Consider the following 14,374-nt stretch of genomic DNA (forward strand, 5'->3'; position numbering starts at 1 on the left):
ACTTTGCTGGCAACTTCCATAAATCCGGTAACTGGAGGCAAAAAATAGATTCCGAGGGCTGGGTCTGGTCCGGATGAAATGCTAGGGCTCCTTCCCATCCCTGAGTCTGGCGCTGGAAGCCCGTCACTGGCGTCTTGCCACGCGAGTGCCCCTAGACAGCAACACACCCACTGGAAACGCACGTGAACAAAGCTCTCGCCCTGGGAGCCGCCGCCTGCGGTTTCCTAGTCCATTCCAGCTTCTCCCTGGAGTGCAGGGCGCACACAGGGTTAAGTTAGTCCCCTCCCTGGTAGGAGGCAGAGCTGGGGGAGGGGAAAAGAAGCATGCAGTCTCAGGCTGGGTATCTTGTTAGTTGTACGTTCAAAACCTGTCTCCTTCACTTGTGAGTTTGGCATCATCCATTGTCATCTCGGAGGAACTAGCGCTCGGAGGTAACAACCTTGCTCGCAATCTTCGAGCCGAGGCGCTGAGCTTCCCCCGCTGGGGGTGCGCTTCTGGTCCTTCTACCCGGGAGTTTAGCGGCGGGGAGGTGGCACCTCCTCGCCCGCGACAGTGTCCACCGAGCCCCAGGACCAGGGTGGCAGTTCTCAACAATGGGCAGAAGGGACCTCGGCGGCGACCCCTAAAACAATACCATGCCCCGGGAGCCCCGCTGCTGCCGCGCCAGCTTCTTCCCTTTCCACCTCCCTGACCCTGTCGGATTCGGATGAGCCCACTGGGAGGAGACTCGGCCGCCAGGTAAAGAGACTGCGGTGCCAGGTGAAGTTTCTAATAGCCGCCCTAGCAGCCGCGAAGCGGGCATCACGCTCTTTGGGGGAAGATATATTTATTTTTTAACTGGGGAGGGAGTCACCCTGATGGGATATTCTAGACTTTTTCCTTTACCTGGAGAGAAATTAGGCTCCCGACTTTAGGGACGTCTATCTGCAGGTCCAATCCACCTTCTTTAAGGAGTTTTGTAATGGCTCAGGGTCAAAAAGCAAAAATGATTGCCTGCTGGATGTATAGGTCTTAAATGAGGATTTCCAGACCCTTAAGCCTGCTGGAGTACAGCCTCCCATTTCGTCAGAAAGAATCTCTTAACTTCCACGATTAACAACCTCCTTTTCCATCTACTTTTAATGCTACCAGCGTTATTATCAAGTGGTTATATCTAAAGCCACCAGCCCGCTCCATTCCCTCAATCCAAGATCCTTTAGCCGCTAAGACGCAGCGGATACTAATTCGTTTTCTTTTCATTTGGGGAGAGGGGCTGCTTTTCCCCAAACCGAGTCTATCCTGAGCCCTTTTGGTTCTCTGGGGCTGGCGGTCACTCAGCTGGGGCCACTGCGCCTTCCTGAAGCGAAGGAAAGGGTGGCGAAGACTCGAGGCACAAGAATAGCTGAACTGTGATCGCGTTCGGCGCCGCTTGCGTTGGACGCAGAGATGGGGCGGGTAACGCCCCCAGGCGCTGAATGCAGGGACCAGAAGACCGATAGAGTGGCTGAAGCAAGGCCTAGCAAGCTGCCACCGGGTCGCTGCTAGAGCCCCAACCTCCTGGAAAGATCCTTCCGCCGCGCTGACCAGTCCAGTGCTCTCCCCTGCTCTTTCAGAGTCGGCATGGTCACTTCTCTTTCTTTGATAATTAGGCCCAAGATCAAGGTACCGAGTTGAGATCCAGGCACTAAAGAGGGTAAGGGAGCCCTCTGGGGAACAGAGTGACTGGAGCGGGTTGAATCCACACTTGACTCCTGGAAAACTCCTGGAGCAGGTGAAACAGTTGCCGGTGGAGACTGAAGCCACCGCTGCTGTGGTCTCAGGCGCTTTGCTCCAGGAACCTCCCAGCAAGATGGCACTTACTGTTTCTCTGTGATTAGCTCCACCATCCTCTCCCCTTCCTCCCCTGGATAATTATTAGTTACACTCTGGGAGTTTGGGTAGAGGACAGGCTATGCATATCTAAGTTCAAGCGTTTTCTAGTCACCTTTGCATGATACTACAGAACAGCGACAGGCGCTCAAGCATTCGAATAGTGTGTATGAGTGTGTGTGCACGTGTGAGCGCGTGTGTCAACGTGTGCCTGGGTGGGTCCATGCGTGGCTTAGGAGACAAATCTGGCGTTTCTCCAACTCGTCTTAACCTTACTTAGGCTTTCAAACACATAAAGGCAGTAGACACAACAGGGATGCGAAGGAAATAAAAACAATCGGAGAAGGGGTGCCAAGTGACTCAGGCTTTGAACTGAAGACAGGGAGTGCGGTCTCGCCTGGGCGCGTCCGGAAATCATCTCCAGCCGGTTACAGGCACCGCCCGCGTCCTACACCATAGCCCACGGAGCTAAGAGGATCCCTAGAGTGTTGGTCCGGGGTTAAACTTGCGGATTGCATCTCCCTTGGCCTCACTGACAGCGCGTCTAGGCGCAGCCCAGCGCTTGGCGCGGGCTCGTTCTCCCTCTTCTGTTCAGATTCAGCCTCTCTCCGGACTTGTTAAAACATGACAGCAACTTACTGGAGGCAGGAAGAGCAGCAATGAAACGAAGAGCAAACCAGATCCCGTCCCCCGTTCCGCACCTCGCAAAGAAAAAGACATACCCCTCGGGTTTCTCAGATTATTCTTTACTTACTCTTTGCAAAGAGATTGAGAATTGGAAATGCTATTTATATACAAATTAGGTTTCTTTTGCTGTCCAGTCTGTCTCCAAAGTCTTTGAGGCTGAATTTTGGCTGTCCACTGAAATCTGTGGGGAAATTGACCCACCCCCACCCCACCAGCTGCAGCCAGGGTAATACGAGAAAGTAGAGGTGTTTAAAATGGTCATATCAAACTCTAGTTCATTCCCCAATTAAAGTTTAAAAAGGTCCGGAATGAAGGAACCTGTAATGGGGTGGAGATGGGGGTGGGGCAAATCATCAAGGTTGCCTGCATTTGAAATAACGCCATTTTGGTTCAGAGGCTTGCTATATTTTTACCCTCAAATCTCAGGTTTCGATCCTTTCTCGGAATCAAAGTAATAGATCCTCTCTCCTGGAAGTACAGCATTAGGCGACTTGGGGAAAATCGCCTTTCAGGGTTCGGACGCTGGAAGTATTTCTAAAAACTGTGGGTAGGGAGGGCATGTGCTTCGTAGAAAACCCAGAGGCAGCGTGCAGGGTCTAGGTGGTATCCGCGGGGTTAGCTCCAATGCTCTGGAACTCTCTCCAGGAAGGACAGGGTTAAAATTGGAGTCAGACTTTGCCTCTTGGAAAGCTTTGGGTAGCAGCCGCTCCTCCCCAGCATTCTTTAAACCAGAAAAGTGGGAGGGACTCCGCGAGGGAGGAAGAGAAAGGGAGGGAGAGAAAGAGGGCTCTAGGAGGGGAGAGCGCGCCAGAGCGCGAGGGACGGAGGGAGAGGAGGAGCGCGGGAGCCGCGGAGGCGATCCCGCGAATTCATTACTGTAAACATCTCCCGGGGGTGTCAGCAGGGGTGGGGGTGGAGGCCTCAGCGCCTACATTAGCCAGAGCGTCTCAGATTGAGGCAGCAGTTTGGTCAGAACAGCCTCCACATCCGCGCTGGGCGGGCGCAGCACTTGGAGCGAGCCCCGCGCCCGCCCCCGCGCAGATCCGCACGCAGTTCCGCGGGGTCCGCACACACGCGTCGGAGGAGCGCCCGCCTGGCTCTTCCGCCGACCCCCGGGGTCCTCGGTCTCCCAGGAGTCCGGGTGCCTCCTGGCCGTTTTCCACCGCTTTCACCGCCCGCCCTACTTTTTTTTCGGGGTTCCTTGGCTTAGCCGAGGCAGTGAGAAGGAAGGCAGAGGAGGAGAGGAGGCGGGAGCCAGGGCTGCCCGAGCCGAGAGAAAGTGGCATGCCCGAGCCCTGGAGGCGGAGGTGGCGGAGGACGGGGGAAGACGATGCCGCGCATCCGTAGGGGAAGTAGGCGAGAGCGAGCGAGGCGAGTGGGGCGCCCGGGCGCCTACAGGCTGCGGGGAGGCGCGCATCGCTCTGAGGCTCTGGCCTCCGCTCCCCCGTGCCCCGACGCTGCAGGCGACAGGGCTCGGCTTCAGCAGCCTCCGCCGTCGCCGCCGCCGCCACCCGGAGGACTAAGCAAAAGTTTGGATCTTGGGGAGGGCGCAGCGCTGAGCGGGATTACCACCAGGGTTGGAAGGAGACCTCGAGAACCTTCGCAGGTAAAGCACTTCCCCAGCCTTCTCTTTCTGTATCCCTCTGCTTTCTCTCAGACCCTTTCCTTGCGCTCGCCAGGCTTGGGTCAAAGTGAGAGGGAGATGAAGTTCAAGATGCCGGGGATGGGTACCTAGCTCTAGGATCTTATATGTGCCCGATGGGCAGCTGTGCCCGGCGCAAATGCCCCTGGGAGTGAATGATAACCCTCAGCCCCAGATGGTGCCTCATCTTGTATGGCTCTTTGGAAATCTGGAAAGTGAATCCAGGGGCTTTTAGTATTCCTCAATCCAGGGAAATGATTGATGGATTTCACTTACCCCCGCACGCTCAAACCTCTCACCCCTATTTAGCATTTTAAAAGAAAGAAAGAAAGAAATTCAATCCCACTCTAATTTGCCTGCTAGGTTTTGCTTGCTCAGAACAACAAATATGGGGAGGTGTGTGCAAATTGACTGCAAAGAGGCAAAAAGATCTTTCCCTTTTGACATCCCTGGAGTCCTCCCCTCTTCCATTCACCTTCTGGCGTCATATAATAGGAACTTTAGAACTCAATTTTCATTGAGGGGGCTAAGATGAAACGGGTTAGCTTTTAGAAATGTGAATTTTCAGTAAGTGTGTGTGTGTGTGTGTGTGTGTGTGTGTATGTGTATGTGTATGTGTCTGTCTGTCTGTCTTAGAGGGAGAGGGTTCCTGGTTGCAGAGGGGCCAGTTCCCCTCTCCCCTCTTAATGGCCTGACGGACGATGGTGCCAGGGAATTGAGTGGCCGCGTGGGTGCACTGAGGCTGTGGGCCCAAGAGAAGGTAGTCATGTCTCTGGAACAGTGGCTGGCCTTACTTAAGCTGAGAAAATAGCTGCCATTCATTCTCAGAGCCAAAAGATTCCAGCTCCAACTTCTCAATGCCTACTTCAAACCCCCCATAGAGTTTTGAGTTGGAAAGCACTTCAACATTTGCTGCTGCTATCGTCTTTATTATTATGATCATTATTAATTCACCTGGAAACTCATCATGCTTTCTCCTTTGAATGGAAAACAGTCTCTAAGAGCTTTTGATTAATTTTAATGGAGGGAATCTCATGTAAAGCTTACTGTAAGCTAATCAAGTAAGTGCAAGGCACAAATCCGTGTAAATGCAGGAGTGCAAGGTGCTGATTAGATTTCTTTACATGCTGCATTTGCTATGCAAAGCCTCTTCTAAATGGGAGCTATTGCTCCCCATTCAGCTGGGAGGCTCTTTAATCACACAGGGTTTCAGGGAGCTTTGGAGCATGTCCACTGCTTACAGGCTTATTGCTAAATTTATTATGTCTAACTTCCCCTAGCCAAAAGCTAATATGAAGGCTAGCTCCCATATCATGACTTAGATTGTCTATACACTTAACTGGTATGACCTTATTAAATCTCTAGTGAAAGGATCCCCCAAACATTTGAGGTAAATAGAATGCAGGTTGGCATCTGTCCAGGGATATATTTAGTTGTTGTATGAATGTAAAAATTTAGGTCAGTGTCTGAAATGTTAGAACTGGATTATTATTATTATTTCAATCTCTAAGCAACATGTGCCAGATAGGGATGATCGGCAGGTTACCATATTGCAAGAGAATCAATGTTTGGATGATAAATATACATGCCAAGAAAAGTTGCTTTTTCCCACAAAATATTATTACTCCGAAAAACACAACTTCTCTTCCAGCTCTCCTGGAAAACCTGTAACAAGATAGGGTTAAACTATCTAATTTTTTAATAATCACTGATGACAGTTACAGCACCATACTATCACATTGAGTTGCAAATATCTGTGACTGGAGGAGGTTGGAAGATGGGATTTTAAACATGATTCCATGTCTCTGCCAGTAGGTATATGAAATTGTAAAAAGAATTGGACTAGGTATACTGTAACAGAACCCATTACAAACCTAGCATGTAAAGAATGCTAGTTTAAAAAAAAAAATTGCTGTGTCCTAACACTTTGATAGTTTCATTGCATTTTTAGAAATTCCAGGTGATGCTTTTAACAAAAGAAAGTAGATTCCCAAATTACAACATGCTGGGATATATACCTGGGGTCCCCAGGTTTTTCCTGTATACCAGGCTTCTTGATGTGATCTTATCCTAGTGTGACTTCAACCGGCTGGATCTAATTTGAACTCTCTGTGATGCCCTATTACATTTATATTCTGGCTTGCTGGAGAGTTTGATTTAGGATTTATACGTGTCTCCCTAAATCAACTTTATATTTTCCCAGTTTGAACCTGGGGTTTCAGGAAAGGCTCAAGTATGTCTGATTCTTGAAGCCTTATTCTGTAGAGACTCAGTGTGAGCATCTAATCTAGTTTGACTCTTCAGCTCCTTACTTTATCAGGAAGAATTGCTGCTTCTTCGATCAGCAGCTTCTGAAGTTAAAAAACTGCCAGGGTGCCAAACGGCTTTAGGTTTTGCTCTCTGTTTAGAAGATTCAAGAAAGGTCAAGGTGATGAAATATTATTTGAATTCAGGTCACACCTTTCTGGATAATCGTCTTTTGGTATCTTTTCTTTATTTTTAATTCAAGTTCATTTTTCACTAGATTGCTTTAATAACTATGTGGTTTCTGCCACAGTGATTCAAATCCAGTCCATTAGTGACCTCTATCTGCGAGAAGTGAATACTCATTGTTTTTCTTCTTCTCATCAGTCTTCAGATGTGTGGGGGGAAACCCACGTTTCCTAGTTCTTTCTGAATGTTTCAGTTTTTCTAATGTGATTTTTCTAATACGGGGTTCAGTATGGCTAATGATATTGAGTAGCAGCAATACAAATATGATGGACTAATGCGGAGTCCACTAAATGGTTATTCCATAGAGCACTGACAATATGATCAACATAAATAAAACCCCAGTGCTGTCCATTGCCAGTAAGAGGATTGTACTGGCCGGGTAGACTGTTGTTTTGGGACTCACAGTGCTGCTGCATATAAGTGAAATTTTATTGTCCCTAAGTGCTTACATAACAAGGGAAACTTGAGACCAGCCCAGAACATATATGTGGTAACTAGACTTCATAGTAGCCGTATGTATGTCTTTAAATTCAGTCTGCTTCTGCTGTGAACTTGTGGTACAGATCAAGGACAAAGTAGAGTGTGAGAAGAGTATTTATAAACAGATGGTCCTTTTAAGGAGACTTTTAAAAATCGGATTCCAAATCCTGCTTTGCCTTTGGAGGGTTTTCCGATCGAATTTTCAATTCTAGTTGATTATTCTAAATGCTAGCTAAAGACAAAGTTTACTGAATTTCTAGGGTGGGCGGATACCATTATCTGACATTTTCCAGATGTTTTTTGATGTAGTGGTATTTGGGGATATGGAATTTTTAGGAGGTTTTCTTTCTTTTCCCTTGGGCAGGTTTTTACGCAAAAGACATTTTTAAAGACCAATTATTGTTATTATTGAAGTTAAGCAACCCTTCTAGTACCTCTGCCAACTTTCTTGCCTTTCCTGCCTGCCACAGTTCTTTGCTTTTGTGAAATTATATTTTTCTTCCAAGACTATATTGTTGGAGAGAGGAGCAGGAGTGTCACTCCTTTCAGTAATAAGCTACCTCTAATTAAGTATCTGTTTATAGTAACGTACGCACATACATTGCACACTTACACACACGCGTGCGCACATCGCACACTCACACACACACATGCATGCACTCACACACACATGCATGCGTGCGCACGTGCACACACACACACGCACACATACACACACACACACACCAAAAGCCATTATCAGACAAAAATTCTCTTCAAATTTTTAAGTATGTTCCTTTTTTAAGGGCTATGACACAAATATTGTAATAAAAATATCCTGTGTTCTGATGAATACAGAGACTTATTTCAGTTGGGTGAAACAGTAAAACACTGTATTAGCAAAATAATCAGTGGTATTTTGAGTACATGGTCAAAATCTGTTAGAAACTTTATTTCCCCCCTCCTCCCTTGGTGAATTTCTCATCCACTGGTCTTTTTGGTTTTCTTTGATTCCTTCTACTGTGGCTCTTTGAAGTGATTGAAAATTAAACAGTAGCTACTTTTTAGGGAAATTCATCATGCTATGTTCAGGATTCCAGAGGAGTTAATGATGCAGAAAAAGTCCTGTAAAACATCTTTCTAAAAGAAGTCCTTCTCTTGCAGGCTTCCCACTTACTGGCCTCCCGTACCATTTGCAGTGAATTGGAACTCCATTATTTATTTATTTTTCAAATACCGCCTCTAACTTAATTTAATGTGGGATGTGTTTCTGCAAAAGTGTATAGTGCCATGTGTCCCGATTCACCTGAACAAAGCAGTGTCATTGTTACCGATCTGCAGTAAGGGAAGGTCAAAGAAAAAAATCCTGATATAATTTGGGAAGTCAAAAGGCCACATTCATGGTTCTCAAACACTGCTCACTTATTCTGCTAATACCTAGGAAGGCCATACTTTTTCTGGCAGCTTAATGGTTAAAGATCTCAGCCCTTTTTTGAGGCATTCACAAAATAAATCTGTGGAGCTGCTAACCATTAGGTGTTCATTAGACCTGAATTTTTTTTTAACATTTTTTATTTTTTCCCTTACTTTCTTCTCAGGTTGCTTTTAAGGGAATGTGCAAGAAACTTGGAAAAAGGTCTTCTGTTCTCCTCAGTCCACAGCTCATATTGTTGTATTTCAGTTCCCTTTATTAGAGCTTTCAAGATACAGATAAAAGAATCTCCCATGTGAACCTTTTAAGAACCTGAGGGCTTTGGGATTTAAACCCACTGAAAAATATCAGGTCCCAAAGTTCATAGATGCTATTAGGCCTCAGAACACTGAAACTACCTTTAATGGGGAGTAAAAGAGCAGAAGTTCCTAAAATCAGTTCACGAATAGACTGTCCATTGAAGTCACCAGAGGTCATGTGGCTGGATGGAAAACACTGAACACATATCAGTCCTGAAATAGGTTCACATGTTGGTGTCACTCTCAGCCCCAGCTGCCTAGGAGTGTCACTTTCATGAGACTCCAGTGTCAAAACAGTCTCTGTGCTAGTTTTCTCTCCTACTTTGCTCCCACAGTTGGACTCAAATAATTAGACAGAAATAATGCAGGGAATTGTGATTCTTAACCACAATATGGGATAAAGAGAAGATGAGTTGTAATTCATATCATATATATTAGATAAAGGGGAGGTGAGAGATGAAGGCAAATAGTTTGGATAAGTATGGGCCACAGAGGTTCCATGGAACTCTTTTTAAGACAGATTTAAAAATACTTTCATATACTCTTTATAACCCAGTGCTTATGTTTTCCACTTCTCACACAAGCAGTTTCACTTATATCTTCCATCTGCCTGACTTCCAACTGGGTTGCTGGAGCCACAAAGAAGCTAAGGGCTATCTGACTGCATAGACTTTGATGACTAACACTTATTTTACTTTTTATTACAAAGATATAGAGTTCTCAAGATACAGTTTTACAGTTTAGAAGTTTCATTCTTTTTTTTTTTTTATTTGTATGGAACCCAGGAGTGATTAACCACTGAGCCACATCCCCCGCCCTTTTTATTTTATTTTATTATTATTATTTTTTTTGAGACAAGGTCTTGCTCAATTGCTTAGGGCCTCATAAATTGCTGAGCCTGACTTTGAATTTGCGATCCTCCTGCCTCAGCCTTCCAAGCCTCTGGAAAGAAGCTTCATTCTTTACATACTTACCCCAAAGAATCAGAGTTGGGTACTTTTATTAAAATAATAGAAAATATTGCAATCATAGAAATGTTTAGATTTAAAAATAGTAGCATTTAACTCTTTCTCAAACATTGTATTTTATATTAGAATACAGGTTTGCCTCTTCTGAATAATTTTATGATGCAGGTATTTGACCTTTTTTTATTGGTTGTTCAAAACATTACAATGCTCTTGACATATCATATTTCTTACATTTGATTCAAGCGGGTTATGAACTCCCATTTTTACCACGTATACAGATTGCAGATTCACATTGGTGAGGAGGGAAGAACAGGAAATTGTTTTAGAGGAAAGAAAAGAAAATCTGCATTTTCATGTCAGCACAGCCTTCCTTTATTTGCCTTCCTTTATTCGACCTTGTATGAATTGCTTAATCTCCAGGAGACTTAATTTCCCCTTTGCAGAGTTCAACAGAGTTGTTGAGGGTCAAATAAGATTAATGTGTGTGAAAATGCCTTAGTAACAATGCAAACTCTTATTCTCAAAAGCAGGCCTCATTCAGGTTGATGGTGTTTATCATTGCATGATTGTCTTGTGTTAAAACAGGCTCAGCTTTATCTAATTAGGATTATAACCTCAACCCAGTACTTGCCCTTCAGGAGCTTTTGTTCTTGTGGGTGGGGTTTCCCTCAGTTTGTAACTTGTCTGGTGGCCCTTGGCATCATTTTTTTTTTTTCTATTCATTCAATGCTGGGTACTCTCCTTCTGTGAGTTTGCTCTATTTTGTTGCAGGCATCCTTTCCAAGGATAAAGGGTAATTAGGGTGAGTTGAGTTCAAGGGCCAAACTTTCCTTCTTGAAGCTTTGGCTTGTTGATGGAAACCAAATTCGTCAAGGATGGATTTCATGGAGGATCTTATTTTGAATCAAACCATTAACATTCCCTGAAGCTTATTTTTCTTTTTGACCAAGTTTGAACTTTAGCCATTCAAGTTACCTTTTGTAAAAGCAGTGTCATTAGTAGAAACTATGATGATAAAAAAAAAAAAAAATTATCTTGCAAAATAAACCAGACTAGTACGAAAAGACCACCACTTTGGCAAATTTCTTTCATTTCATTTAGCAGTAAATGGAAAGATAAGATTTATTATAATTCTAACATATATGCCAAAGCTAGGCCTTATTTTGATGTTGTTACTGTCACTAAATCCTGGTAGGCCAATTCTTTACAATTTATTTCTGTGTATTTTGTTCAGTTGTATTTTTACAATTGTCAGATCTGAGACATTTTTAATTTTGAGTGTTCCAAATGTAGTCTTGCTTAATGTTGTTAATTTGCTTATATTGAAGTGTTTGTAAATGTTAGTTTTTAATTATCTTATTGTTGTTTTGTTGAAGGCTTCAGAAACACATGCACTTATAAAATGTGAATTTATAAAATATGTGATCATGATTAGATCATGATTCTTGGTCAGAATGCATGTTTACTCAGTAATTTGAAATATAAATCTGTGATTAACAGTGTTCTTTACCATTTCTGATTTGCTATTTGCCAAAGTTCTGAAGCTTGCTTTTCTTTTTCAAGTTAACTAATTTTTTTTGGTAATACGTTATAAAGTACATGGCCATAGAAATACATTTTAACATGGAAAATTACAGAGTTTGGTCAAATTAATCTAAGTTCCTTTTGTTCCAGCAGTGTTGAATGCTATAATAATATTTTTTAAAAGACAGTGTTTCTATTACTTTGAAGAGTTCTACCCAATGAAATGACAAGAATCTGTAGGCAACTGTTTGGGGAATTAGTATATGTGTATATCTTTGAAATGCACAAATCCAAGAGTTCAGTACTATGAGGAGGGACTGCTGTTTTACCCCAAACCTAGGTGCTGCTAATTTAGCCCATATCGCCTTGCTTGTCATAAAATAATGAAATAAGCCAAATTTTAATTGAAGATTTTCCCTCTAAATAGGCTGTAGGCAATGTAAATGGAGAAAAACATGAAGTTATATCAGAAATGATACTTTTGTGTGAGGAGCCTGGTCCTCGTGTAGGAGATGTCCTTCTTGTAGAATTGGGAGCCGTATACCACATGGTGAAGAGAGCTTCGGCTTTCATTGAAGAGACCATGTGTGGCACTTAGCATGCACCAGGCAGGGACTCCAGTCATGGATGACCTGGGCTAGACAGGAGAGTCTGCACATAGTGAGCAGGAGGCTGCTGAGCAGTGAGGAGACACAAAACCTAATTCCGTGGCAGTTTCATACATGATTGAAGACATCAACACTGATAGTGTGCCAGGAATTCACAGGATTAGTGCAAAGAACTCTGCCTTTGAAGAGGGATCCTCCAGGTTCCAGTGCTAGCTGGAAGTCTAGTTCATTTTATAAACAGGACTCCCAATTTAAATGTCTCTTAGTCTTTGCCATTTCAAATAGAAAGTAGGCAGGGCTGGGGCTGTAGCTCAGCAGTAGAGCGCTGGCTTGGCATGCATGAGGTAGGGGAGGATGGAAACAAGGCTCCTCTCAGGAGGGGATTCAGAAAGCGGGGTCAGCAAGGATCTGCCTAACTTGGACTTTTTTGTTCCCTGAAAGCACAATTGTTGTTAATTAAGAGGTTTGTCCCCATGCACTATAACTCGCAGAAATGTACCTAATGCTGATGACCAGTGCCTGCAGCCTGCAAGGAGTCCTATGTCTAGACTGGGACTCAGAGCATAGTGAGCTGTGGTTATGACGTCTCTGCCAAAGTACAAAGATGTTTATCAAAGTGAATTTTAAACACCTTGCCTCACACAATTCACTTGGCAGAGTCATGAGGATTTTTTATTGTAGATTAATGCATAAATTATTGTTACGCTTACTTAACACTTATTCTGTCCTTACAGAATGATTGTACCTTGCTTGGGTAATGATAGACGATAGAGTTGGAATGATGCGATTGGGTATTCCATCAGCCCAGTGTGGAAGTATTTTCTTGCAGAAGGTAATTTTCAATTAATTTCAGTAAAGGAGCGTCTTACTATGTCTGCAGCAAACACTTCTGAACAAGTACAGTGCTAGATGCACTGGTCAAATGCACAATTTTGATTTATACTTATAGTTTCATGTATGCATTAGTTTAATTTCTGCACTCTAGTCAATACTTGAAATTAATTTATTTTTTATTTTTTTACATTGTGAATCTGTAAATTTTTTGATATAGAAATGTTATTTATTATGAGGTTAGGCATGCCCCGGACCTCCAAGTTGGCAAATACAGTAGCTTTTCCTGTTAAGATCACATAATATATAATATAATATAAATACATATAATTAATCAAATTGGAACAACAAGAAGCAGGCACTTGAGTATACTTTATAAGCTGTTAACATCTTATTAAGTAGCTTCTGAACCAACATTCAACCCAACATAAAACAATAAGACCTTGTTTTGCTACTTTAGAAAATGTAAGAGAGATTAAAATTCCTTGGGAAATGTTTTTTTTTTTTTTTTTTTTTTTTTTTTTTTTTTAAAAAAAACATTTCTTTTACCCAAATAGGTAAGGAACAAGTCCAGTAGTGCTGACAGCAATGGAATTTAAAACTCCATTCTAATAACCTCAGTCTCCAAGGAATGCCAGGCAGACATCCGTTCAAGTCTTGAGCTTGTAGCTGAGGATTTGACAAAGGTTGAGTCCTTACCAAGCTAAGCCTTGTGCTAGGTATTTGGGATACTCTTGTAAAAACCCTTATCCCTGCTTATCAAGAATCCTGATGGGGGCTGGGGATGTGGCTCAAGCGGTAGCGCGCTCGCCTGGATCCTCAGCACCACATACCAACAAAGATGTTGTGTCCGCCAAGAACTAAAAAATAAATATTAAAAATTCTCTCTCTCACTCTCTCTCCTCTCTCACTCTCTCTTAAAAAAAAAAAAAAAAAAAAGAATCCTGATGGGTCAGACTGCAATCCCCCTTCTACAGAGTTCATTCATTTATGTGAATTAACAGGAAGAGATGGTTAAAAATACAGGTTCCAGGTTCCTAACTGGAGATGTTGACTTACTAAGGCTTTAGTGGAGCCCAGGAATGTGGATTCTCGAAAGTTCTGAGATTGGGAATCACTGACCTGTATAATTTTTAGAATATTTCTCTGGAACTAGAGATTCAGTGGTTTTATAATCATCTAGTTGAAAGTCACTTATGAATTTCTCGGAGTAAATTGTGGGTGTATTTTGACACTTAGGAAATATTGCTCAATTTAACTCTAGTCTTCTAGAAAAGAACCTGCAGAGGAGCCAGCTCTCAGGGCTGCTTCACTCTTGGCAACCACAGTCTCCTGTTTGGTCTCCCCACTATTGGGAACCTCCGAAACTATCATAATGTTCTTGCATTCCCAATTTCCTTAAAAGAACAAAAAAATGCAAATTACATAATGTTCTTCAGTCACCTGCATCTTGGATGCCCTGTCCTTATGGATAAAGTTATCCAGATGTGTGTCCTGTCATGTGAGATCTTTGACTGTCTCCATCTCAAGCTAGCCCTCAGACATTGTTTTCAAAGTCCTGTTCCCTCTAGTGCACCCACATC

At 43.4% G+C, this 14,374-nt stretch overlaps 1 protein-coding gene across 3 annotated transcripts in view; it reads left to right on the forward strand.

The window, feature by feature from the left end:
* The first annotated feature begins 344 nt into the window (after positions 1–344).
* FLRT2 (fibronectin leucine rich transmembrane protein 2) overlaps positions 345–14,374 on the forward strand; it is a 92,311-nt gene continuing 78,281 nt past the window's right edge. Inside the window, exon 1 of one of the 3 annotated variants that reach the window (XM_081291296.1) lies at positions 345–759. The gene's annotated coding sequence lies outside the window, so the exon portion shown is untranslated. Of the gene's footprint in view, positions 760–3,263; positions 4,142–14,374 lie in introns of those variants that run through there. The other 2 variants (XM_081291295.1, XM_081291294.1) reach the window with 2 other exon arrangements.

The sequence above is a fragment of the Spermophilus citellus genome (genome assembly GCF_964194105.1).
Source record: "Spermophilus citellus genome assembly, chromosome: 4".
NCBI lineage: Eukaryota > Metazoa > Chordata > Mammalia > Rodentia > Sciuridae > Spermophilus > Spermophilus citellus.